This window comes from Lutra lutra, unplaced genomic scaffold (genome assembly GCF_902655055.1).
Source record: "Lutra lutra unplaced genomic scaffold, mLutLut1.2, whole genome shotgun sequence".
Classification (NCBI taxonomy): domain Eukaryota; kingdom Metazoa; phylum Chordata; class Mammalia; order Carnivora; family Mustelidae; genus Lutra; species Lutra lutra.
The window spans coordinates 710,797-738,781 of NW_025923848.1; the positions used below are offsets into that span (position 1 = coordinate 710,797).

General features: G+C 46.4%; 1 long non-coding RNA gene across 1 annotated transcript; it reads right to left on the minus strand.

Annotated features, from left to right (window-relative positions):
- Window positions 1-27,329, minus strand: LOC125092725 (uncharacterized). Its single transcript, XR_007125053.1, has 6 exons — window positions 27,319-27,329; window positions 22,021-22,029; window positions 21,209-21,213; window positions 10,149-10,154; window positions 3,941-4,127; window positions 1-264 (listed from the first exon to the last, which is right to left on the minus strand). It is a non-coding gene; the product is annotated as an uncharacterized LOC125092725 (long non-coding RNA).
- Between the last annotated feature and the right edge of the window lie 656 nt (window positions 27,330-27,985).

Genomic DNA, 27,985 nt, shown 5'->3' on the forward strand with positions numbered 1-27,985 from the left:
GCTGATTTCAACATTTTGTAGGTATATTATGTTATGATGAATTACCAAATTACTCCCCAAATTATGGTAGCATGTCACCATAGATTTCCCCATGTGACAGTGCTGAGTGTATCTTCAAATTGGAGACTGAGCTCCTTCATGTGGTCTTGCAGGAGTCCAGAGTCCCTCCAACATGAGTCTTCTCACTCCCTGGGTTGTCATGCACCTCCAATGCCATCAGTAACAGGGGAACCTCCCTGAACTAAAGGCCTTCAAGGGGTGAAGCTTCAAGGAATCAGACAGAAAGAAACAGAGATTTGTGGCACAGATATATTTATCACATGAACCATGAGAGTGAAATAATTGGAAATGGATCAGTTGTTCAACGATGGGGCTTTGAGGGCTGTCACTGAGAATGCCCAAGGGGACCACATCAACAGTGCCTGTCCACTGTGGGAACATTAGGTAGAACAAGAGCCCAGTCAAAAACTCTCCCTGCCTCCTGCAGTGTTACACACACACACACACACACACACACACACACACACACACACCCCAGAGGGAAAATCATGGAATTGGGACACCATCCATTATGGGCCATCATTTCTTGGAGAAGAAATGCTTCTTTTTTCCTTCATATTTAAAACATTATTTTACTACATAAACACAGTCTGGCTAAAGCCTAAATAAAAATTTACTCTGTTACTCATTTGTGAGTAATAAATGGGAAGATTTAATTGTGATTTTAATATCTTTTTATAAAAAGCACACTATAATAGTTTAAATGTGGCCTATGCAGGAAAATGAAAGCATTTAAAGTTGTCACATGGACCCAGACATTCCCCCAGTTTCTCCATTTAAGGTGTCCTTATGAAAGGGAACACTAACCCAGATAATGAAAGTAGTTTATCTTGGGGCTTCCCATGATGATTGTTCTTTCAGGAACATTCTTTTGTAACAAAATGTTATTTTTATAAAACATTGAACAAAATATGTATCTTTCTTATGTTCTTTAGCCAGACAGAGAAGGCCATATTGTAGGATTCCAGGCACATGAAAATCCCAGAGGAAGTAAAATCCCAGAGACAGAGTGAAGAACAGTGGTTGCAGGGACTAAGGCAGGGGAATGAGCAGTGAGTAATAAGTAGTCCAGGTTTCTCTGTGATGGAAATGTTCTACAAGTCAATGGTTGTGCAACACTCTTAATGTACTTAAAGGCACCTTGATATACGATTGAAAAGGATCAGAATAAACTTCTATGTAAACTCAAATTCAACTTCATTTAATATAAGAAATCTATTAAGCCATTATGCAGGTGTATACAAAACAGAAAAATTACATGGAGAGCAAATACAGGGAGGGGAATAGATCCGTGGGGTTCCAGCCAGTATGAGCTGCTGCTTGGGGGTTGAGGCTAGTTATTCCACTGAGACTGCTGCGGGATTGAGCACTTCAGGAACCCCAGGAATAGGGGCAGGACCCCTCTGGACCTCCGGGTCTGGTAAAGGGGCTGACATCTCAGGAGAGTGAATTAGAGCCCTGACTACAACCTGGAACAGGGAAGGTGGTGCCACTGTTCTTTCTGAGGGGTGAGCTCCAGCACCACGGATGGGGTGGACCAGCTTTCTCTCTGATGATACAGTGGGTGCCACATTGGGAGCTGGGCCGAATTCCTGAGGTGGTTCAGGATCCTGCTCTGGGCCTAGTTTCATGGCTCCATGAAGAGACAGTATCATCAGCATGATTGACTTCCCATGTACCTTCTAATAAAGGAAAATTTTCCACCATTCCATCCTGTCTGTGTCCAAGAACCAATCCCTGGGAGTTCTCCTTGACTAGAGACCATGGGGACAGAGATCTGAGACTACTCACTACTCTCAGCCCAATGGCACTCTATGGAGGCTTGTACAGTGTGGCCCACCCAGTTCCCTCCACAGGCTCACAGCAGTCAGCCCAACCCTTCTCACTGCCAGATTCTGGCTCTGTGGACTCAAGCTGATGCAGCTATAAGAACAGAAGCTGAGGGGCGCCTGGGTGGCTCAGTGGGTTAAACCGCTGCCTTCGGCTCAGGTCATGATCCCAGGTCCTGGGTTCGAGCCCCGCATCGGGCTTTCTGCTCAGCGGGGAGCCTGCTTCCTCCTCTCTCTCTGCCTGACTCTCTGCCTACTTGTGATTTCTGTCAAATAAATAAATAAAATCTTAAAAAAAAAAAAAGAAAAAAAGAACAGAAGCTGGGCACAGTGCTCCAAAACTGAGCCTGGCATACTGAGCCCCAGGTATAGCAGCAACATATTCAGGCTGGGAAATTCTGGGGCCTGGACAAAATCCTCGGGCTATTGTTCTAGCCATGTGTTCAAGATGGAGGAGATGGACCTGGGGATAGACAGTTGGGCAGAGGAGTCAGAGGACAGGGCACACTCCCGAACCAATATCCCAGGGAACCCCTGTGCGAACCTGGGTCCCTGGGCTTCCAGGTCTTGTCAGAGACCAGTACTAGTCCTTGTCCAACTGTTATCTGACAGTCATGCCTGAAACAGGCCTGGTCTCAGATAACAGGTTGGCAAAAATCCTTTATGAGTGTGAGTCCTTGATCAATGGTGTGAGTACATCTGTGATTCCCAGGGGAGCTAGACATACTTCTCAGTCTGTCTCCTTGCCCACTTGCTACTTGAATTCAACTGCATGTGCCCAGCGAGGGGTGGTGTCTGGCCTCTTCATTAACCTCATTGCTCACACCACCATTCTGTGATGATCCAACCAAAGAGGGAACAAATGGACTCTCTCTCTAGCCAGGCATTCCCAGTTCCCTCCCAATACCTCAAGAATTACCTCATGTGCCCAACTGCTGCCTCTTTCACTAGGTGCCACGAGTAGGTTTCCTTCCACTGACACTAATCTCCCACAGGGTGTGCAATGTTTGGTCGCTGCATACTCACTGGGTCTCCCGAGTACCCTGTGAGTACCCAGCATACAGGTTCTAACAGATTGCTGAGTGTGATGGTCCCCACAGCTTCTGTTCTGGATCTTAGGATTGAAGGAGAGTCAAGCCTGGGCGTGGGCTGGGTTCTGAATTATTCTCTTAGGGGCTAAAGCTGTCCCCCAGCCCCATCTGCTCTGCCACAGTGCCCAAACCCACAGCTCTCCTGGGCCCTTTCCTTTATCCAGAAGAAACTCTCAGACATTTACCCTTAGGGAGGAATCACAGATGTGTGGCATGAGGGCCCAAGAGTCCCTCCAACTCATAGTCCCCTGGCTGCCCTGTGGGAGTGAAGAGGTCCTCCCGCATTAGCCAAAGCTCACTCACATATGCTTCTGCTCTTGCACTCTGCCGACCCCATCATAACTGGAGAAAATGCAAGCATATATAGAGGAGGCAAGGGAGCACCACATGAAATGTCCTGTGGATGCTACCTGTCATCGTGTCCAGTGTCACTGTCTGATCCTTGACTAGTCTGGAGCCTTGGGGTGCTGTCTGCTCTGTGCAGGGTTCACAGTCAGCTCCTAGAGGAGACCCTGTGCTGAGTGGGGCTTTCTGAATGCTTGCTAAATGAAAAGGACCCTATCCAGCCAATCATATCTCAGTGGACCTGGGCTCACTGTTTACCCCTGGGACCCCTCCTGTGCTTTCTCTCAGGCACAGACCCCAGATAGAGTCTCAGATCTCCTTTTGAATGGCCAAACAGCCTGGATCAAGACCATCATGATAGTGAGGCATAGGGAAGTGGCTTCATCATGAAAAGTAGGACCATGTTAAATGAACACAAACACAGGCTGTCTAGCAGACCATTGCACAGCCATAGGAACCCATTTAAACTTTCCCTTCAAAACCCGACTGAGTCCTCAAAATAACTCTCCTCCAATCAGAGGAGAAAACTGATGCTTAGGAAGTTTTGGGACATTCCCAAACTCACAATGAGGTCGTGGCCAAATTGCACTGGGCAGTTATCGGCATGGTGTTCACCTTGAAAACAGGAGGTCCAGCACCTCTTGGGTGTGGCAAAGGCTCAGTATGAACCCATGAATATGTCAACGTAGCTGAGTTCTCCTAGGACTGGCACCCAATGAGTTGTTTGCTTCTCTAGCAGGTTGGCCTCATTTGTTCATAGCACGTGGGTCTCACTCCTCTTCATTGGTGAGCCATTTTTCCCCTTAGGTGAAACATAGGGGCCATTAGACAGTGCTGTAGCCCTCAGGATGTTTAGGGGTTGTAGCACAGACCAATCCCCCATTTTCCCAGTGACTTACGTCAAGAGGTGGAACAAGAGGGCCCACAGACATTAAAATAGTCATGTTACTGGGTGGTTCCTTGGCTGAATCCCAAGAGCCATGGTTTTGGTCAGGTCAGATTATCAGCATACTGAGATAGATCTCCTCGTTGGACTGCATACCTAAGGCAGAGTGTGCTTGAGGATTCTGTCTCTCTTATTGGGTGGAGACAAGATGGCGGAGAAGTAGGAGGTGCTGTTCTAACAGGTCCCCTAAAGTGAGCTGATTATCTACCAAATAACTCTGATCACCCATGAAATCAGCCTGAGATTAGAATTATACACTTCTGGATCTCTAAGGGGGCATAAGATTCCAGTGGACAGGTAAAGTGGAGTGGGAATATCTGACAGATATTGGGAGACAAACAAAACGGGGAGGGAGCCTCCAGAAGTCATCCATTAGAAAGTAATACCCGAATATGAGAGTGCCCTGTGATTGGGAACCAGCATTAAGTTGGAATCTGGTTGAAAGCACTGAAAAAGAGGAAAAGGTCTTAAGGGGAAATTGGTGGAATCGGGTAGTTAGGGACAGAGTCTTAAGCCCAGGGACCCAGGATGGCCACCACTGGTGCTGAGCCAGAGTGAATGTAGCGGAAAAGCCAGGCCTTGTTCCCTGAGCTGCTGTTGTACATGAGAGCATCTGAGTGGTGGTGCACGTGAGAGAGTCTATTGTGGATGCCAGCCTGAACTCTCTAGAACCATAGAATTTTTCACTCTTCACGCGGAAACAGTAGGACCAGCAACAAATACTCCTCCCCTAAGAGAGTTCTGCACAGGCACTAGCCAGTGCTCTCTAGGACCTGGAGAGTCTGAACACTTCTAGCTTGGACAAGAGGGAAAATCTCAGTGTACTATCTCTGCTTGGGACATCTCTGGAGGTCTGGGCCTGCCCAGACAGCAGCGGTGGAGGCAGCCACTGGAAGCCAGCTCTCTGGACTAGTACTTCCCGTGGTTTTGGATAAAAGTGGGAGTTCCTCTGATGCTTGAGACCATGACTGGGGATGTGCCCTATGGCCACAGAGGTGGAATTTATGTGCCCTGGAGCACCCAGAGTGGAACAGACTGAGGCTTCTTTTTGAGACAGAGGTCTGGGTGCAGTTTGTTTACTTCTAAACCTCCAAAGAACTGGCAAAATCTGCCAAAGAGAGAAAAACAAAACAAAACAAAACATAAAGCAAAAAGCTCCAGTGAACAAAAGCCTGAACAACCGGTTTCCTCAGAGCCCAGTCCCTTGAAACTGGGTAGGAGGATTCGACTCTAGCAAGACTGCCGGAAAAATCAAGCTGCAGGCCCCTACCCCAGAAAGCCAACCAAAAACAAAAATAAAACAAAAATAAGAGGGCAAACACCACTACTTCATAGATACAAATTTTATTTTTAATTCATTCCCACTATTCTGTTCTTTTCAATGTTTTAAATAATTTTAACCTATATACCATCACAAAGAGAGCTTCAGTAAAACAAATTCCATAATAATACTTACATTGAACTTTTTTGAAACATTACCTGTGTTTTTCTTATGCTTTCCTCTTTTTAAAATTTTATTTATTTTTTAATATTCATATAGATATGCTTCAAAGTAATCTCCTTTTCCCAATCAATACTACTACTATATATAAACCAGCTTAATCCCCCTTCATCTCAGGAAATTTGAGTCCTTTAACAAAGATATCTCTTGTTAAGAGATATCTTGTTTAAGATAGATATCTTTGTTTAAGATAAAGAGAATTTAAAACCACACTCCCATCTTTTTCTTCTGTTACTGTTTCTGTGTATTTGTTTTTGCTCTGGTGGTATATAAATCTTATACATGGGGTTCATTTTGGCTGCGTTTTTTTTTTTTTTCCTTGTCATTTATTTTTGTTTGTTTGTTTGTTTGTTTGTCCATTTTAGTTTGTATACTTTATAAATCTTACCTTTGGGCCCCTTTCAGGCCGGGTCTTTTTTTTTTTTTTTTTTTTTTTTTTTTTTTCATTTTTTTCCTCTCTCTCTCTCTCTCTCTCTCGCTATTTCTTTCTTTTTGCTGGGGACACCCTACAGCTAAGAAGTGTTCCAGAGTGCATATTGCCTGCAACAGGGTTTATACATTCTGTTACACATCCCTTCAGCCAATTCTCACCAAAATACTAGGAGGAGGAATGCCCAACAGAGAAAAAATTCAGAGACTATGCCCTCTCCATCAGAGATATTGGATATGGACATAAACAGTATGTGAGAAAGGGAATTCAGGCTAAGAATTATCCAGGCAATGACTAGGTTGGAGAAAGCCTTTGATGACAAAATGGAATTGGTTAGAGCAGAAGTGAAAGCCACCAGGGATGATGTTAACAATGCTCTCAATGAGTTCCAATCTAATCTTAATTCTCTAACAGCTAGGGTAATTGAAGGTAGAAGCAGAAGGTAGAATTAGTGATCTAGAGGACAAACTGATAGAGCAAAAAGATCAGGAGGAAGCCTGGAACAAACAGATTAGAAGACATGAAAATAGAATTAGGGAAATAAATGACGCTATAAAATGTTTCAATGTCAGAATTATTGTAATCCCTGAGGGGGAGGAGAAAGAAAGAAGACTAGGGGATATAGTTGAACAAATTCCCTATGAAATTTTTCCCAGCCTGGAGAATGGTACCAGTGTTCATTTACTAGAGGCGGAAAGGTCTCCCCCCAAGATCATAGAATCTAGAAAGACCTCGAAACCCCTTCTTGTGAAACTGATGAATCATAATTGTAGACAGGAGCTCTTGAAAGCAGCTAGGTGGAAGTTCTTCCTTATGTACAGAGGAAAGCCCATCTGAATAACGTCCTACCTGTCCACAGAAACCTGGCAAGCCAGAAAGGACTAGGAAGATGTATTCAGGGCACTAAATGAGAAGAACATGCAGCCAAGAATAATTTATCCAGCAACACTGACATTCAAAATATATGGAGAGATAAAGAGCATCCATGACCAGCAAGGTTCAAAAGAGTATGTGACCACCAATCTGGCACTACATGAAATATTAAGGGGAGTTCTATACAAGAGGAAAAAAAAAACAAGAATATCATTGAACAGAAATTTATGGAAACATCTATAGAAACAAAGACTTCACAGGTAACACGATGTCAATAAAAAAGTAACTCTCAATAATCACTCTCAACGTGAATGGCATAAATGTGCCCATAAAATGGCACAGGGTTGCAGATTGGATAAAATGACAGGACCCATGTATATGTTGTCTACAAGAGTCCCATTTTGAACCTAAGGGTACATCCAGACTGAAAGTGAAGGGATGGAGAAGAATATTTCATGCCAATGGGCCTGAAAAGAAGGCTGGGGTAGCGATTCTCATATCAGATAAATTAAATTTTAAACTAAATACTGTAGTCAGAGATACAGAAGGACACTAAATCATTCTTAAAGGTTCTATCCACCAAGAAGATCTAACAATTGTAAATATTTATGCCCCCAATAAGGGAGCAGCCAACAACATAAGACAACTGTTAATCAAGATAAAGAGTCATACTGATATGAATACATTAATAGTAGGGGATCTTAACACACCATTCTCAGTAATAGATCATCCAAGCAGAAAATCAATAAAGAAACAAGAACATTAAATGACACATTGGACCAGATGAACCTCATAGATATATACAGAACATTACACCTTCAAACGACAAAATACTAATTCTTCTCAAGTGCACATGGAACCTTCTCCAGAACAGACCACACACTGGTCACTGTGACACTGGGTCACAAATCAGGGCTCAACTGATACCAGAAGATTGAGATTATTCCCTGCATATTCTCAGATTACAGTGTTTTGAAAATGGAGCTCAACCACAAGGAAAAGTTTGGAAGGGATTCAAACACCTGGAAGCTAAAGACCACCTTGCTTAAGAATGCTTGGATCAACCAGGAAATAAAAGAACTTAAATAATTCATGGAAACCAATGAGAATGAAGACACTTTGGTGCAAAACCTATGGGATCCAGCAAAGGTGGTCCTAAGGGGGAAATACATAGCTATCCCAGCCTTGTGACTTGAATCTTACAATATGGCCTTCTCTGTCTGGCTATAGAATATAAGAAAGATATATAATTTTTTCATTGTTTTATAAAAGTAACATTTTATTACAAACAAATATTCCTGAAGAACTATCATCATGGGAAGCCCCAAAATAAACTACTCTCATTATCTGGGGTAATGTTGCCTTTCATAAGGATACCTTGAATGGCAAAAACCGGGGAAAATCTGGGTCCATGAGACACCTTTAAATTCTTTCATTTTCCTGCATAGGCCATGTTTAAATAATTCTAGTGGGCAAACTATAAAAAAATATTAAAATCACATCTTAAATCTTCTCATTTATTACTAACAATTCAAGTAATAGAGTAAACAGTTCTTTAGTTTTAAGCCAGACTGTGTTTATGTAGCAAAATAATGATTTAAATATAACAAAATGAGGACAAGTTCCTTCTCCATTAAATAATGACCTATAATGGCTTTTGTCCCAATTCCAATGATTTTCCATCTGGTTTGTGTGTGAGCTTGTATGTGGGTTTGTATGTGTGTGTGTGTTATGCTGTGGGGGGAAGCGGTGAGAGTTTTCAGGCTGGGCTCTTCTTCTACCTGATATACCCACAGTGGACAGGCACTGTCACTGCTGTCCTCTTGGGCATTCTCTGTGACAGCACTCAAAGACCCACCGTTGAACAGCTGAGCTTTTTCCAATTATTTGACTCCATCATTCAAGTGATAAGTACGTCTCTGCCACAAATCTCTGTTTCTTTCTGTCTGATTCCTACAAGCTTCACCACTTCAACACTTTAATTCAGGGACATTCCCCTTGTACTGATGGCGTAGGAGGTGTTTGGACAATCAAGGGAGTGAGAAGGTCCATGGAGGAGGGACTCTGGGCTCCTGAAAGACCACATGAAGGATCTCAGTCTCCAATCTGAAGATCCACTCAGCACTGTCATGTGAGGAAATCTATGGCAACATGCCACCATAATTTATGGAGTTATTTGGTAGTTCAGCATAACATAATATACCTACAACATGTTGAAATAAGCAAGCAAACTTCGATAGTTATCAGCCTAGAGCCTAGATAAAATGACCAAAGAAGCAACTGGCTTCCTCAGTCAGTAGGGCATGAGGTACTTGATCTCAGGGTCATGAGTTTGAGCCCCACATGGAATACAAAGGTGATGTAGGAAGTAAAAGAAAACAACAGGACTTACACATGATCCAAATCAATTGGGCTTGGACAATAGACCTGGTCTGTGGTGTGCTGGATCCTTTCTCCTGTTCCTTTAGCCACTGGGCCCTAAGCACTCAGGTGGTGCCAGTGCTTATCAGGAAACCAGTTCCTCCCACTAGGTGATCAGGGATTATAGGGGCAGATGAACAAACATGAACTGAAAGGTGAATGGAAAGAGCATTTGCTCTATAAGAAAAGAGCAAGGGACTACAACTAGGTCCTGAGCTCCACCAGTTGAGGGCTCCAACAAGGCTCTGTGAGATGACATTGAGAATTCCTGTGGCAGGAAAAGAAGGAGGCAGCTCTGCCGAAATCTGAGTGTATTTAGCCAGGCAGAGGGTACCATGTTGCAGAGGATTGGAAGAAGAATATGATGTTCCCACAGTGGCGTTAGAAAGGAGGCCAGAGTGATTAGAGGAAGCTGAAGAGGGGAGCAGAGAGTTAAGGGAGAAGGGTCACAGCCTGGGGCAGTTGGGCAATATCAGTAACCCACTCCTAGTGCTGTGTGACAACATTACCCAACACTCGGTGGCTTAACCAACAATCACTGTCTCACAGTCTTAGATGAGATTTTATGTTCAGGAATCCAGCAGTGCTCAGCTCGGGGCTATTGCCAGAGCCCCTCGGTACTTTGGGGTTGTTGAAAATACCAAGGCAGGACCTGCTTCTTTGACAACCTGAGTTCAGTTAGGGGTTTTGGCAGGATTCATACCATCTCAACATGTGGCCATGTTCTATGAAATGGAAGGAATTATTAAGTCCAGACCACACTCCATGAGACAGGGTTACACAAAGATGATCAAACAGGATATGATATTTCAAGGAACCACTGAGAGAAAGTGAACACTGCTGCATTGTTAGTGCCTTGCCCAGAATCACGGACTTTTAGAAGGTTGAACCAGGCATGAGCCCAGATCTTTGTGAGTGTCCTCAAAGTTGGGGCCCTGGATGTACCTAAGACTCACTGAAGGGCTCTGGAAAAAGTTGTGTTGAAGGCAGGGGTTACAGATATGGAGATGGTTCCAGGGTGAGAGAGAGCATTGATATCATAGACAGGAGGCATTCCATGAAGTTCTTGTGTGACGGGGAGTCCATGTCATGGCAACTCACTGTGTGAACCCTTATCCACATCACACCCATTGGAAAGGATTTAATAGCTCTCAGCACAAGATATGAAGTCTCTATTGGTAAGGGTCGATTCTGACCATCAAGCACCAAAGCTCCAATCCCTTCTTTAGGGTTTGCTTTGAAAATTAGAAAGCCTAAAGTCTTAGGAAAGTATGGCCCACCCCTCTGTAGATGGGGCTGTCACCTTCTCGGACGCCGGAATATGAGCACTGATGAACAGATATGTTTCCACAGGAGCGACTGTGCATGCACTCACACACACACACACACACACACACACACACACACACACACACACACACTCACTCACTCACATTCACCATTAGGGACTGTAGGGTGGGATCTGACCAGTAGCAGACTCATATAAATTGAGGAGGAAAATGTGCTTGGAGGTATTTCCTGCATGGGACACCACTCCTCCAATATCATACATATTATCCACATATGCTAGTGGACATGCGGTGGAAGTCCATGCTCCAATCATCTGTATTGTACAGACAAGGTGTAGACCACCCCTGTTAGGCATAATGACTTATCCAGGGTCACAAACAGGTAAGAGTGGAGATTTGTGTCTGAAGCCAGGTGGCGCCCTGTATCCACTCAGCCCTTCCTTGGGGGCCTGTGGATAGAGGTGTATCCATGTCCCTGTGTACAGATATGGACTTGCATGCAGAAAGGAGATGAGCAGATGGCATCCCTGAGCACTATTTGTATAGTTTGTAATCCAGCATGGATTTGGGTAGGTGATCTCATGCAGAGTAGTTATATCCTTGACCGCAGACCCCAATAGAATGTTGAACACTGCAACCAGGCACCCACATTCTACTGTAGTCCACTACCAGAGTTCCTAGGCTGGAGACATCTGATACAAAAAGATGGACTCTTGTTTTTTTGCCAACACTATGGGTTTCTGGCTCCAGAATCCCCAGGGAAATGGCTTTTTCACCTGCTGTAAACATTGCCACCAACCTCGCCCCCAATGTCTCAGGGCATTTTGTAGGAGGTTCCATTAGGCTTTAGGAGAGCATGGGTCAGTACGGATGCCTGAAAAACTAACCTAGGGTTAGGATAAGAGCCTAGGGGCATGGCATATCCAATCTGCTCGCTCTGGGGAAAGTAGGGATGGTGACTAATTGGAGGACAGGACTCAGGTTGTGTCAAACTGTGCATTAAAGTTCAGGGTTGAGTATGAAAGTGGGGTAGCATTGGGGCAGTGCGTGTTTCCCCTAATCTGGGGTTTTTTTGTGCAACTCATAGGGCATGGTTTCCTTCTGGAGGACAGGGAGAAGCCTGTGATGTGAGTCCTGAGTCCCCAACCCGGAAGGTTTTTGGGCCAGGACTCTTGGAAAAGACGTCTGAAAATCCAAGTTAGGGTCTAGGCTAAGGCTTTGGCATGGCAGGCCCTATCTGCAGATGCTGAGGCGACCTCCCCAGTATCTGAAGTTATGGCGAGTGTCAGGATTTCACTCAGACTAGAATTTATGACCACTAGGGCCATCATATGTGGAGGTGGCCTCCTGAGTACATGGAGGTTTCTTCTGCTCAGGGGGTTTTGGGCAATTCCAAATGGCAAGATTTCATTATGGGGGCCTGGTGGAGTCCTATTGTATGTCTCATGGTCCCCCAAATGGAGGGATTCATGAGCAGGGCTCTGGATATGGATGCCTGAAAACCCAAATTAGGGTAAGCATTAGGGACTAGGGGCAGGGCAGGTCTGATCTGCTGACTCACAGACCAGCTATATGGGTAGCTGACTGGAGGTCATGGCTCAGGATGAGGGACAGAATGTGTATTAGTATCCAGGGACAGGTTCCTTAAATGGGGGTGGCCTCGTTGGCCCTGCAGGTTTCTCCTAATCTGGGGGTTTTGTGCAGCTCTGTAGAGCATGGTTTCCTTCTGGAGGGCAGGCAGAGTCCTATGATATGGTTCTGGAGCTCTCTATCTGGAGGGCTTGTGGACCAGAACTCTTGGGATGGAAGTCTCAAAACCCAAGCTAGGGTTAAGTTTGGTGCCTAGGGCCTGGCCTGCCCAATCTGCAGAGGTTGAGGCAAGCACCCTGGGATGTGAGTTTTTTGCGAGTTTTGGGCGTTCGCTCATGCTGGAGTTTGTGTCCATGAGTTTGCCAAATATGAGGGTAGCCTAATATGGCCTTGGAGGTTACTAAAGTCCTGGAGATTTTGAGCACCTCCAATTTGTAAGGTTTTATTCTGCGGGACAAGAGGTGACCTGGTTTATGGCTCAGGAGTCACTCACATGGAGAGATTTGAGCCAAGACTCTTGGTATGGATTCCTGAAAACCCAACCTAAGGTTAGGATTAGGTCCTAGGTGCCGTGCATGCATGCCCAATGAGCTGTCTCTGGAGGGAGCTACCTGGGGGACTCAGTTGTAAATGGAGCACAGGGTGAGGGTCACAATGCAAGTTTGTGTCCAGTGCTATCTCAGAAGGAGGGCGTGGCCTTGGCCATGCTGGTGTCTCCTACTTTCAGGTTTTTACACAACTCCAAACAGCTAGAAATCTTTTTGGAGGATAGGAGAGGTTCTGTTTCCTGGCTCAGGGTTATTCCATATGGAGGGATTTGAGACCAGGCCACTGGGGACATATGTATGAAACACAAACTAGTGTGAGAATGAGGGCTTAGGAGCAGGGCAGGTCTGATCTTCTGGCTCTTGGGCTAGCTACATGGGTGGCAGAGTGGAGGTCGAGTCTCAGGATGAATGACAGAATGTGTATTAGTGTCCAAGACTGGCTTCTGTAAATGGGAGGGGCCTCAGAGGTCGTACATGTTTCTCCTAATCAGGGTGTTTTGTGCAGCTCCATAGGGCACAGCTTCCTTTTGAAGGGCAGGGAAAGTCCTGTGGTTATAGCTCCTGAGTCCCCATTCTGTAAGGCTTGTGGGCCAGGACTCTGGGGAAAGAAGTCTGAAAACCCAAGTTAGGGTTAGGGTTAGGGTTAGGGTTAGGGCCCAGGGCATGGCAGGCCCAGTCAGAAGAAGCTCAGGCTGGAGTTTGTGTCCATGCCACCCACTGCATGTGACGTGGCCTCATGCAGCCTTGGAGGTTTCTCCTGTGCAGGCTTGTGCGCAGTTTCAAACAGTTTGGTCTATCCGGGAGATAGCTGGTGTCCAGTTTTATCACTCAGTTTTATCACTCAGGGTCCTCCATATGGAGGGATTTGAGACCAGGTTTCCACGTATGGATGCCTGAAAACCCAAGCTATTATAAGGGTTATGTCCTAGTGGCACATCAGTCCTTATATCCTGGTTCTGGGGTGAGCTACCCATTGGGCTTTGTTGAAAATGGGGCTCAAGCTAAGGGACAACGGGTGTTTGTGCCCGGGGCGGCCTGCAAAAGTGGGCATGGCCTCAGGGCCTTTACAGGTTTCTTCCAAATCTGAGGGTTTTACATAGCTCCAAAAAGCACGGTTTCCTTCTGGGGGACAGGAGAAGTTCTTTTTGGCACTCAGCGGTCCCCTGTATGGAGGTATTCGAGAGGAGGGCGCTGGTTGTGGATGCCTGAAAACCAAACCTAGGGTTAGGAATAGGGCTTAGCAGCATGACAGGTCCGATCTGCTGGCTCTGGGGCCAGCTGTCCTAGTGGCTGATCAGAGGACGGGACACAGGTTGTGTTAGACTGCATATTAGTGTCTATGCTAGTGTATGAAACTGGGATGGCATAGTGGGCAGTGCACGTTTTCCCCAATCTAGGGGTTTTGTGCAGCTCCATAGGGCACAGTTTCCCTCTGGAGAGCATGGAGAGTCCTGTGGTGTGACCCCAGAGTCCCCAGTCTGGAGGGCTGGCACTCTAGGACTCAAGGAATGGAATTCTAAAAACCCAAGCTCAGTGTATGGTTAGGCCCTAGGCATGAATCCACAATATGCAGATGCTGAGGCAAGCTCCCCAGACTATGAACTTAGAGCGAGTGTCAGGCATTCACTCAGAGCAGACTAGAATTTGGGTCTACTAGGGCTGCCGAATGTGTAGGGGCCTCCTGAGGCCATGGAGCTTTCTCCTGTTCTGTGGGTTTTGCACAGCTCCAAATAGCATGGTTTCCTTCTCGGGGAGAGGTGGAGTCCTGTTGTATGGCTCAGCGATCCCCATATGAAAGGAATTGCGAGCAGGGCTCTGGGTATGTATGCCAGAAAACCCAACCTAGTGTTCGCATTAGGGACAAGGGGCATGGCAGAATGATCTGCTGACTCTGTGGCAAGCTACATAGGTGGTTGACTGAAGGACAGGGTTCCTGGTGTGGGACAGAATGTGCATTAGTGTCCAGGGTCGGGTTTCATATGTCGCGGTGGCTTCATTGACCTTCATGTTTCTCCTAATCTTGGGATTTTGTGCAGTTCCATTGAGCATGGTTTCCTCTATATGTTAAGCAGATCCCATGGTGTGGCTCTGCAGTTGTCCCTCAGGAGGACTTGTGGGCCATGACCTTGGCACTGGCCTCTAAAAACCAAAGCCAGGCTAGAGTTAGGGCCTAGGGAATGACAGGCCCAATCTATAGAGGCTGAGACGATCTCCTGGGGATCTGAGGTTAAGATAAGTGTCAGGAGGTTGCTCCAGTTGGATTTTTTGTCCATGCCATTTGCTGAGTGTGTGGGTGGCCTCATGGGGCCATGGAGTTTGCTCCTGCTTTGAGGTTTTTGCACAGTTCCAGTTTGGTGTATTCTGGGAGATAGGGCTCTCCTGTTTTATGGCTCCGTGGTTTCCCGTATGGAGGGACTTGAGAACAGGTCTCTGGGAATAGATGCCTGAAAACCCAACCTACGTTTAGGATTAGGAAAAAAGGTATGGCAGGCCTTATATCCTGGATCTGGGATGAGCTGCCCATATGGCTTTGTTGAAGATGGGTCTCAGGCTAAGGGTCATAATGGGTGTTTGTGTCCAGAGCGAACTGCAAAAGTGGGGGTGTCCTAAGGGACAACACAGGTTTCTTCCAATCTTGAGGGTTTACATAGATGCAAAAGCAAGGTTTCCTTCCGTATTGTGGCTGAGGGGTCCCCTGTGTGGAGGTATTCGAGGAGAGAGCTCTGGGTATGGATGCCTTAAACCCAAACCAGGGTTAGGGTTTAGGCCTAGGGGCATGGCAGGCCCGATCTATTGGTTTTGGGGCCAGCTATCCCAGTCGCTGATTGGAAGACGGGACTCAGATTGTATCAGACTGCATATTAGTGTCCAAGGTAGAGAACAAAAGTTGTTGGCTTCGTGGAGCATGCACGTTTTCCCTGATATATGGGTTTTGTTGGGCTCCATAGGGCATGGTTTCCTTCTCAAGGGCAGGGTGAGCCCTGTGGGGTGGCTCCAGAGTCCCCAATCTGGAGTGAATGTGTTCCAGGATTCAAGAGATAGGATTCTGAAAACCTAAGTTAGGTGTACAGTTAGGGTGTAGGGCATGGATCCCTGATCTGCAGATTCTGAGGCGAGCTCCCTAGAATATAAAGTTAGGGCTAGTGTCAGGCAATCGATCAGACCAGACTAGAATTTGTTTCCACTAGGGCTGCTGAACGTGTGTGTAGCCTCCTGGGGCCATGCAGGTTTCTCCTGCTCTGGGGTATTTGCACAGCTACAAATAGTATGATTTCATTCTGGGGGAGATGTGGAGTCTGGTTGTATGTCACAGTTGTCCCCAAATGGAGGGATTCGAGAGCAAGGCTCTGGGTATGGATCCTGGAAACACCAACCTAGGTTTAGCATTAGGGACTAGGGGCATGGCAGATCCACTATGCCAACTCTGGGGACAGCTGTGGGTGGGTGGCTATGTGGGTGGTTTTCCAGAGGTCACTGCTCAGACTGAGAGACAGAATGTGCATTAGTGTCCAGAGACAGGTTCCATTAAAAGGGTGTGGCCTCTTTGGCCGTGCATGTTTCTCCTAATCTTGGGGTTTTGTGCAGCTCCATTGAGCACAGTTTCTTTCTGTAGGTTAGGCAGAGTCCAATGGTGTGGTTCTTCAGTTATCTATCTGGAGAGCTTGTGGGCCAGGACCTTTGGAACAGAAGACAGAAAACTCAAGCCCGGGTTAGAGTTTGTGCCTAGGTCTGGCAGGCCTAGATTGGCAGACTCAATCTACAGATGTTGAAGCAAACAACCAGGGATGTAGGGTAAAGGTCACAGTAAAGAGGTCGCTCAGGCTGGTGTTTGAGTCCATGCGATCCACCGAATGTTTGGGTGGCCTCATGGGGCCATGTAGTTTTCTAGGGCCATGGCCCTGACCTCCTGTCAGCCACTCAGATAGCTGAAGATATATCCAGTAGATAGGACATGCCATGGCCCTAGGCCATCATCTCTACCCAAAATGGGTTTGCAGGCATCTGTCCCCAGACCTTATTTCAAATCCCTGAATTTGGGGGAACCTGATGCACAAAATAGAACTCCTCCTTCCCCGTAGCAGGAAACATTACTGTTGGGATGGAAGTCAAATCCTCAGCGTAGGAAAAACCTGCATGTCCCATGAGGCAACACCCACTCTTGAGGGTCATCTTGGGCACAAAAATGCATTGCGACCCTCAGCCTGAACCACATTTTCAAATAAAACCCCTTGGGAGTTTTACCAAGAACCTGCATATCCGGCTTGCAATGCCCCTCTGCCAAATCCTGACCCACGGTGGGGACTTCCAGGCACCCAAACAGAGTCCTGCTGTGGAATCCCTCTTTTTGGAGGACCCCTGAGACAGAAAACAGGATTCCTCCCTTCCCCCAGAATGACAACTAACTATTGGAGGCCCAGCAAAATCCCCAGAGTGGGAGAATCTTCCATTGCCCCATGAGGCCACCCCTCCATTCCATGGCCATCCAAGACACACAATCCAGAGATAAAAGCCTGAACTACTGCATCCCACTCGCCCTAATTTCAGATCACGATTAGTTTCCCTCAGGGTCTGCAGATCGGGCCTGCCATACCCTTGGCCCTAACCTTAACCCGTGTTTGTGTTTGCAGACTTCTTTCCCCAGAGCCCTGACCCACACAACTGGGATGATGGGGCCCCTGGAGCCACACCGCAGGACTGTGCCTGCCTGCCCAAAGGAAACTCTGCACTTTATAGTTGATCAAATCATCCAGATTAGGAGAAACCTGCAAGGCCCTGACACCACCCCAATTTCGTAGGCAACCCTGAAATAAAATGCACAGACTGACACATCCTGTGCATCGACCTCCAGTCCGACACCCAAGTAGATTGCCCCAGAGACAGAAGATTGAAACTGACATGTCCTTAGGCCCTAATATAAACCCTAGCTTAGGTTTTCAGGCATCTGTGCCCAGAGGCCTGATCTCGAATACCAACATGTGGGGATAGCCAAGGATGAAAACAGAACACCTCCTATCCCCAGAAGGTAACCTTTCTATTTGGAGCTGTGTCTAATCCTCAGGGCCCGAGAGTCCTGCATGGCCCCTGAGTCACTGCCATATTCCAAGGTCTTCCTGGACACCATCCGACATCGTGACCCATTAGCATGAGACTCCATTTCAACTCAGCCCACTTGGTAGCTGGCCCCAGAGCCACCAGATCGAACTGCCTTGTTCCTAGGCACCAATGGGAATGCGAGATGAGTCTCCGGGCATCCATATGTAGAGCACTGCTCTTCGAGCATTCCGAATGGGAGACTCTTGAGCCATCAAACAGGACACCCCCTGTTCTGCAGAAGGAAACATTTTGGTTTGGAGCACCTCACAACCCCAAGGGTGGGTAAGCCTCCATGGCCTCATGAGGCTGCCCCACCATTAGGCGGCCATCACAGACATAGACTGTAGCCTGAACGAATGTCTGACACTCGCCCTTAATTCAGATTCTGGAGATCTTGATTCAGAGTGGGCCGGCCGTGCCCTCGGCCTGAAACCTAACCCTAGCTTGTGTTTTCAGACTTCTGTGCTCACACTGCTGGCCCAGAAGCCCTCCAGATTGGGAATTCTGGAGCCACAACCCAGCATTCTGTCTGCCCACCAGAAGGAAAAAGTGCCCTATGGGACTATCCAAAGACCCCAAATGATGATCAACCTGCACCGCCCTGGACTCCAACTTCCTAGGCAGCCCTGTGCACTAATGCTTTGTCCAACACAGCCTGAGCCCACACCTCCCGACAGACACCCAGACAGCTGGCCGCATATGCAGCAGATCGGACCTGCCATGGTCCTAGGCTGTTATCTCTACCCAACATGGGTTTTCAAGCATCTGTCGCAGACCTTATCTCATATCCCTGCATATAGGAGGACCTGATTCACAAAACAGAATTCCTCTTTCCCCGTGGGAGGAAACCTTGCTGTTCAGAAGGATGTCAAACCCTCAGAGTAGGAGATACCTGCATGTCCCATGAGGCCACACCCAATCTGGAGGGCAGCCTTGGGCACACACACGCATTGAGACCCTCACTCTGAGCCCTGGTTTCAAGTAAAACCCCTTGAGAGTTAAACCAAAAGCCCACATATCAGGCTTGCCGTGCCCCTAAGCCCAAATCCTGACCCCAGCTGGGGTTTTCCAGGTGCCTGTACCCAGGGCCCTGCTCTGGAATTCCTCTTATCAGGGGACCCCTGAGGCAGAAAACAGGACTCGTCCCTTCCCCCAGAATGAAACTAAACTATTGGGAGCCAGGCAAAATAGCAGAGAGGGAGAAACTTCCATGGCCCCATGAGGCCACCCTTACATTCCGGGGCCAATTCTAGACACAAAATCAAGAGACAAAGGCCTGAGGTACTACCTCACCCTCGCCCTAAATTCAGATCCCAAGGAGCTGCCCTCAGGGTCTACAGTTCGGGCCTGCCCTACCCTCGGCCCTAACCCAAGCCCAACTTTGTATTTTCAGACATCTGTCCTCAGAGACCTGGCCCACTCACTCTCCAGGTTGTGGCCTCTGGAGCTACATTGCAGGAGTGTTCCTGCCCCCCTGAAGGAAACAGTGCCCTTTACAATTGCAAAATCCTGCAGATTAGGCGAAACCTGCAAGGCCGTGAGCCCGCCACAATTTTGTAGGCTGCCCTGAAATAAAATGCACAGTGTGACACACCCTTTGCTTGGACCTCCAGCCAAACACCCAGGTAGATGGCCCCAGAACAGAAGATTGAAACCGACATGCCCCTAGGTCCTAATATGAACCCCATCTTAGGTTTTCAGTCATCGGTCCCCAGAGGCCTGGTCTCTATTACCAACATATGGGGTTCCCTGAGCTACAAAACTGAACAAATCTTGTCCCCAGAAGGGAACGTTTCTATTTGGAGCTGTGTCCAATCTTCAGGTCCAGAGAATCCTACATGGTCCCTGATCCACTGCCATATTCCAACGTCTTCCTGGACACAAACCAGCATTGTGATCCGTCAGCATGAGACTCCATTTCAACTCAGGCCCCTGGGTAGTTGGCCCCAGAGACAGGAGATCAAACCTGCAATGTTCCTAAGCTGCAATGGTAATGCAAGGTGGTCTTTCCAGGCATCCATCCGTAGAGCCCTTCTATTGAATCTTTCCATAGGAGCATTCCTGGAGTCATCAAACTGGACTCCCCCTGTCCTGCAGAATGAAACCTGGCTGTTTGGAGTAGCTTACAACCCCCACAGTGGGAAAACCTCCATGGTCTCATGAGGCCACCCATCCATTAGGTGGCCATCATGGACACAGACTCTATCATGAGCGAACGTCTGACACTCGCCCCTACCTCAGATTATGGAGATTTCTATCAGCCATTGAAGATTGGGACTGCCATGCCCTAGGCCCTCAACCTAACCCTTGTTTGTGTTTTCAAACTTTTATCCTCACACACCTGGCCCACAAGCCCTCCAGATTTGGATTGCTGGAGCCACAACACAGCACTCAGCATGCCTGCCAGAAAGAAAAAGTGCCCTATGTGGCTGCCCAAATACCCAAAGGAGGATCCAACTACATGGCACTCGAGGGCAACCCAATCTCTTAGGCCACCATGTGCACTAATGTTCTGTTTGACACAGCCTGAGCCCCAACCTCCTGTCAGCCACCCAGAGAACTGGCCGCATATGAGACAGACTTGACCTGCCATTGTGCTAGGCCATCATCTCGACCCAACCTGGGTTTTTAAGCATCTATACCCAGATCTTATCTCAAATCCCTGTATATGGGGGAAACTGATGCACAATAGAGTACTCCTCCTTCTCCATGGCAGGAAACCTTTCTGTTGGGATGGGTGTCAAACCCTCAGAGTAGGAAAACCCTGCATGAACCATGAAGCCACGTCCACTCTTGAGGTCCGCCCTGGGCACAAACACGCATTGTGATCCTCAGCCTGACCCCTTTTTCAAAGAAGCGTCCTCCAAAGCTTGACCAGGAGCCCACATATTGGGCCTGATTTGAGCCTAGGCCCAAATCCTAAACCACGGTGGGGTTTTCCAGGCGCCTATAACCAGAGCCCAGCTCTAGAATCCCTGGTTTTGGGGGACTCCTGAGACAGAAAAATGAACTCTTCCCTTACCCCAAAATGACACTGAACTATTGGGAGCCAGGCAGGATCCCCAGAGAGGGAAAATCTTCCATGGCCCCTGAGTACAAAGCTACATTCTGGGTCCATGCTAGACACACAATCTGGAGACAAAAGCCTGAGCTACCACCTCACACTTGCCCTAATTTCAGATCCTGAGGACCTTCCCTCATGGTCTGCAGATTGAGCCTGCCATAGCCTCAGCCCTAACCCTAATCCGGGTTTGTGTTTTCATAGTTTTGTCCCCAGCAACCTGGGCCCCCATGGCCTCCTGGATGGGGCCTCAAGAGCCACACCTCAGGACTGTACCTGCCCTCCTGAAGGAAACCGTACCTGTCACAGTTGCCAAAATTCTCCTGTATAGGAGAAACCTTCAAGGCTCCTGAGGCCACCTGAAATTTCGTAGATCACTCTGGACAACAATGGGCAGTTTGTCACACTCTGAGCTCTGACATCCAGTCAGACACCCAGGAAAATGTCCCTAGAGTGAGATGATTGAACCTGACATGCCCTAGGACCTAATCTGAACCCAAGCTTAGGTTTTCATGCCTCTGTCCCCATAGGCCTACTCTCGAATAGCAACATATGGTCCAACATGCGGTCCTTCAGCCATAAAACAGAACACCTCCTGTCCCCAGAAGGACACCTTGCTCTTTGGAGCTGTGTCAAATCCTCAAGGTAGGAGAGAATCCTACATGGCTCCTGAGCCACCGCCACATACCAAGGTCTCCCTGGAAAAAAACCCGCATTATGACCCATCAGCATGAGTCTCCATTTCAACTCAGCCCCCCAAGTAGTTGGACCCGGAGCCACAAGATAGAACCTTCCATGTTCCTAGGCTGCAATGGTCATACTAGGTTGGGTTTCCGGGCATCCATAGGTAGAGCCCTGCTATTGAATCTTTCCATATGGGGGACCCTTGAGCCATGAAACAGGACACAACCTACAACCCAGATAAACCAAGTTATTTGGAACTGTGAAATCCTTAGAGTGAGAGGAATCTCCATGCCACCATTATGCCACCTATGAATTGCAGAACTCATGGACACAAACTCTAGCCTGTGTGACATCCTGACACTTGCCTTAACCTCAGATCCTGGGGAGCTTGCCTGAGCATCTGTAGACTGGCCTTCAATGCCCTAGGCCTTAACCTTAGCCCTAACTTGGGTTCTCAGACTTCCATCCTTAACATCCTGGTCCACAAGCCCTCCAGATTGGGAACACTGAGCCACACCACAGGACTGTGCCTGCCCTCCAGATGGAAAATGTGCCTTATTGAGTTGCAGGCGAGCCCCCTATTATGAGAAAGCTGCATGAAAACTTGAAGTCACCTGATTGATGTAAGCAGGCCTTGAATGCTAATACACATTCTGCCCTCAACCAGAGCACTGACCTCCAGTCAGCCACCAAGGATCTGGCACCAGTGGGCATACATCAGATTTTCCATGCTCCCAGGCCCTACCACGAACCCTGGTTTGAGTTTTCCAGCATACATACCCAGTGCTTTGCTCTCGAATCATTCCATGTGGGGTACCCTAGAGCCATACACAGGACTCCAACTGTCCCCCAGAATGAAACCATATTATTTGGAGCTTCACAAAACCCCCCAGAGCAGGAGAAAACTCTGGGGCCCCAGGAGGCAACCCACACATATGATGGACCTAGTGGACACAAATTCGAGTCTGAGCAAATTCCTGACATTTGTCCTAATGTCAGAATCTGGGACCTTGCCTCAGCATCTGCAGGTCGTTTATCCATGCCCTAGCCACTAACCATAAACCTAGCTTGGGTTCAAAATTCTGTCCTCAGCATCCTGTAACACAATTCCTCCAGACCGGGGACTCTGTGGCCACAGCAGGACTCTCCCTGCCCTCCAGATTGAAACTGTGACCTATGGAGCTGCCCCAAACCCCTAGATTAGGGGAGAACTGCACCGCCCCAATGCCACCCACATGTGTATGCCACCCTGGGTACTACTGTGCAGTGTGACACACCTGAGTCCCATCCTCAAAGCAGCCACCAAGACCGCTGGCCCCAGAGCCATGAGATTGGACCTGCCATGCCCCTTGGCCCTTATGCTAAACCTAGGTTGGGTTATCAGAGATCCATACCCAGAGCCCTTTTCTCGAATCCCTCCACATGGGGGATATCCTATTCACAAAACAGAACTCCTTCTGCCCCTCAAAAGGAAACCTTGGTTTTTGGAGCTCTGGAAAACTCTCAGAGATGGCAGAAACTAAGAAACTGATCTCCTTCATGTGGTCTTTCAGGAGCCCAGAGTTCCTCTACCATGGGACCTCTCACTCCTTGGGTTGTCATGCTCTTCTGACGTCATCAGCACAAGGGAAATGTCCCTGATGTAAAGAGTTCAAGTGGTGAAACTTGTAGGAGTCAGACAGAAAGAAACAGAGATTTGTGGCAGAGACATATTTATCACTTGAATTATGAGAGTCAAATAATTGGAAGTGGCTCAGTTCCATGATGAGGCTTTGAGTGCTGTCACTGAGAATGCCCAAGGGGGCAGCGACAGTGCCTATCTATGGTGGGACCTTTTGAGATGGTAGGTAGAAGAAGAGACCAGCCTACAACTCTCCCTGCCTCCCACCCAGTATTACACACAGAAAAACAGACACACAGATACACACTCACACACACAGACACGTGCACACACATGCAAACACACACAACCCAGAGGGAAAATCATGGAATCGGGACCCCATCCATTATGTGATATTATTTCTTAGAAGAAGGAATGTGTCTTTTTTTCTTCATATTTGAATCATTATTTTACTACATAACCATAGTGTGGCTAAAACCTAAGGAACAATTTTCTATTACCGGACTCGTTAGAAATAAATGGGATGATTTAAGATATGATTTTAGGGAGGAGTCAAGATGGCGGAGAAGTAGCAGCTGAGACTACTTCAGGTAGCGGGAGATCAGCTAGATAGCTTATCTAAAGATTGCAAACACCTAAAAATCCAACGGGAGATCGAAGAGAAGAAGAACAGCAATTCTAGAAACAGAAAATCAACCACTATCTGAAAGGCAGGAATAGCGGAGAAGTGAATCCAAAGCGATGGGAAGATAGACCGCGGGGGAGGGGCCGGCTCCCGGCGAGCGGCGGAGCAGCGGAGCACAAAATTGGGACTTTTAAATGTCTGTTCCACTGAGGGACATTGCTCCAGAGGCTTAACTGGGGTGAAGCCCAGGCGGGGTCAGCGTGGCCTCAGGTCCCGCAGGGTCACAGAAGGATCGGTATCTGAGTGTCGCAGAGCTTACCGGTATTAGAATGGGGAAGCCAACTACAGAGACAGAGCCAAGGAGTGACTCTCAGCTCGGGGTTACCTTGAACCGGTCGCAGGCTCGGTCAGCTTGGAGGGCGGCCAGAGGCCAGGGTGGCGGGAGTCATTGGGCACTGTTCTCTGAGGACGCACTGAGGAGTGGGGCCCCGGGCACTCGGCTCCTCCAGGCCGGAGACCGGGAGGCTGCCATCTTCATTCCCGTCTTCCAGAACTCTACGGAAAGCGCTCAGGGAACAAAAGCTCCCGAAAGCAAACCCAGCAAACCCGAGCGGATTACTCAGCCCGGCCCCGGGTAAGGGCGGTGCAACTCCGCCTGGGGCAAAGACGCTTGAGAATCACTACAACAGGCCCCTCCCCCAGAAGAGCAATGAGAAACCCAGCCAGGACCAAGTTCAACTACCAAGGAGTGCAGTTTCAATACCAAGGAGAGCGGCGGAATTCCAGAGGAAAAGAAAGCAAAGCACAGAACTCATGGCTTTCTCCCCATGATTCTTTAGCCTTGCAGTTAATTTAATTTGTTTTTCTTTTTCAATTTTTTTCTCTTCTTCTGCTAAATTTTTTTTTAACTTTTACCGTTTTCTTTTTTTTAACGTTTTTAAAATAGTTTATCTAATATATATATATATATATATATATATATATATATATATATATTTTACTTTTTATATTTTTTATCGGCTTTCTTTTTTTATCTTATTTTTTAATTGTTTTTCTTTCTGTACCCTTTTTTATCCCCTTCTCCCCCCTCACGATTTGGAATCTCTTCTGATTTGGCTAAAGCATATTTTCCTGGGGTTGTTGCCACCCTTTTAGTATTTTACTTGCTACTTCATATACTCTTATCTGGACAAAATGACAAGGCAGAAAAATTCACAACAACAACAAAAAAAGAACAAGAAGTAGTACCAAAGGCTAGGGACTTAATCAATACAGACATTGGTTATATTTCAGATATAGAGTTCAGAATGACGATTTTCAAGGTTCTAGCCGGGCTTGAGAAAGGCATGAAAGATATTAAAGCAAACCTCTCGGGAGATATAAAAGCCCTTTCTTGAGAAATAAAAGAAATAAAATCTATCCATGTTGAAATAAAAAAAGCTATTAATGAGGTGCAAAAAAAAATGGAGGCTCTCACTGCTAGGATAAATGAGGCAGAAGAAAGAATTAGTGATATAGAAGACCAAATGACAGAGAATAAAGAAGCTGAGCAAAAGAGGGACAAACAGCTACTAGACCACGAGGGGAGAATTCGAGAGATAAGTGACATCATAAGACGAAACAACATTAGAATAATTGGGATTCCAGAAGAAGAGGAAACAGAGAGGGGAGCAGAAGGTATATTGGAGAGAATTATTGGAGAGAATTTCCCCAATATGGGAAAGGGAACAAGCATCCAAATCCAGGAGATTCAGAGAACACCCCTTAAAATCAATAAGAATAGGTCTACACCCAGTCACCTAATAGTAAAATTTACAAGTCTTAGTGACAAAGAGAAGATCCTGAAAACAGCCCGGGAAAAGAAGTCTGTAACGTACAATGGTAAAAATATTAGATTGGCAGGAGACTTATCCACAGAGACCTGGCAGGCCAGAAAGAGCTGGCATGATATATTCAGAGTACTAAATGAGAAAAACATGCAGCCAAGAATACTATATCCAGCTAGGCTATTATTGAAAATAGAAGGAGAGATTAAAAGCTTCCAGGACAAACAAAAACTGAAAGAATTTGCAAATACCAAACCAGCTCTACAGGAAATATCGAAGGGGTCCTCTAAGCAAAGAGAGACCCTAAAAGTAGTAGATCAGAAAGAAACAGAGACAATATACAATAACAGTCACCTTACAGGCAATACAATGGCACTAAATTCATATCTCTCAATACTTACCCTGAATGTGAATGGGCTAAATGCCCCAATCAAAAGACACAGGGTATCAGAATGGATAAAAAAACAAAACCCATCTATGTGTTGCCTACATGAAACTCCTCTTAAACCCGAAGACACCTCCAGGTTTAAAGTGAGGGGGTGGAACAGAATTTACCATGCTAATGGACATCAGAAGAAAGCAGGAGTGGCAATCCTTATATCAGATCAATTAGATTTTAAGCCAAAGACTATAATAAGAGATGAGGAAGGACACTATATCATACTCAAAGGAACTGTCCAACAAGAAGATCTAACAATTTTAAATATCTATGCCCCTAACGTGGGAGCAGCCAACTATATAAACCAATTAATAACAAAATCAAAGAAACACATCGACAAAGAATACAATCATAGTAGGGGATTTTAACACTCCCCTCACTGAAATGGACAGATCATCCAAGCAAAAGATCAACAAGGAAATCAAGGCCTTAAGTGACACACTGGACCAGATGGACATCACAGATATATTCAGAACATTTCATCCCAAAGCAACAGAATACACATTCTTCTCTAGTGCACATGGAACATTCTCCAGAATAGATCACATTCTTGGTCCTAAATCAAGTCTCAACCGGTATCAAAAGATTGGGATCATTCCCTGCATAGTTTCAGACCACAATGCTCTAAAGCTAGAACTCAATAACAAGAGGAAATTGGGAAAGAACCCAAATACATGGAGACTAAACAGCATCCTTCTAAAGAAAGAATGGGTCAACCAGGAAATTAAACTAGAATTGAAAAAATTTATGGAAACAAATGATAATGAAAACACAACGTTTCAGAATCTGTGGGACACAACAAAGGCAGTCCTGAGAGGAAAATATATAGCAGTACAAGCCTTTCTCAAGAAACAAGAAAGGTCTCAGGTACACAACCTAACCCTACACCTAAAGGAGCTGGATAAAGAACAAGAAAGAAACCCTAAACCCAGCAGGAGAAGAGAAATCATAAAGATCAGAGCAGAAATCAATGATATAGAAACCAAAAAAAAAAAAAAAAAAAAAAAAAAAAAAAAAAAAAAAAAAAACAATAGAACAAATCAACAAAACTAAGAGCTGGTTCTTTGAAAGAATTAATAAGATTGATAAACCCCTGGCCAGACTTATCAAAAAGAAGAGAGAAAGGACCCAAATAAATACAATCATGAATGAAAGAGGAGAGATCACAATGAACACCAAAGAAATACAGACAATTATAAGAACATACTATGAGCAACTCTACGCCAACAAATTTGACAATCTGGAAGAAATGGATGCATTCCTAGAGACATATAAACTACCACAACTGAACCAAGAAGAAATGGAAAGCCTGAAAAGACCCATAACCAGTAAGGAGATTGAAACATCATCAAAAATCTCCAAACAAACAAAACCCAGTTCCAGATGGCTTCCCGGGGGGAATTCTACCGAACATCTAAAGAAGAACTAATTCCTAGTCTCCTGAAACTGTTCCAAAAAATAGCAATAGAAGGAAAACTTCCAAACTCATTTTATGAGGCCAGCATCACGTTGATCCCAAAACCAGACAAGGATCCCATCAAAAAAGAGAACTACAGACCAATATCCTTGATGAACACAGATGCAAAAATTCTCGCCAAAATACTAGCCAATAGGATTCAACAGTACATTAAAAGGATTATTCATCACGGCCAAGTGGGATTTATTCCAGGGCTGCAAGGTTTGTTCAATATCCGCAAATCAATCAATGTGAT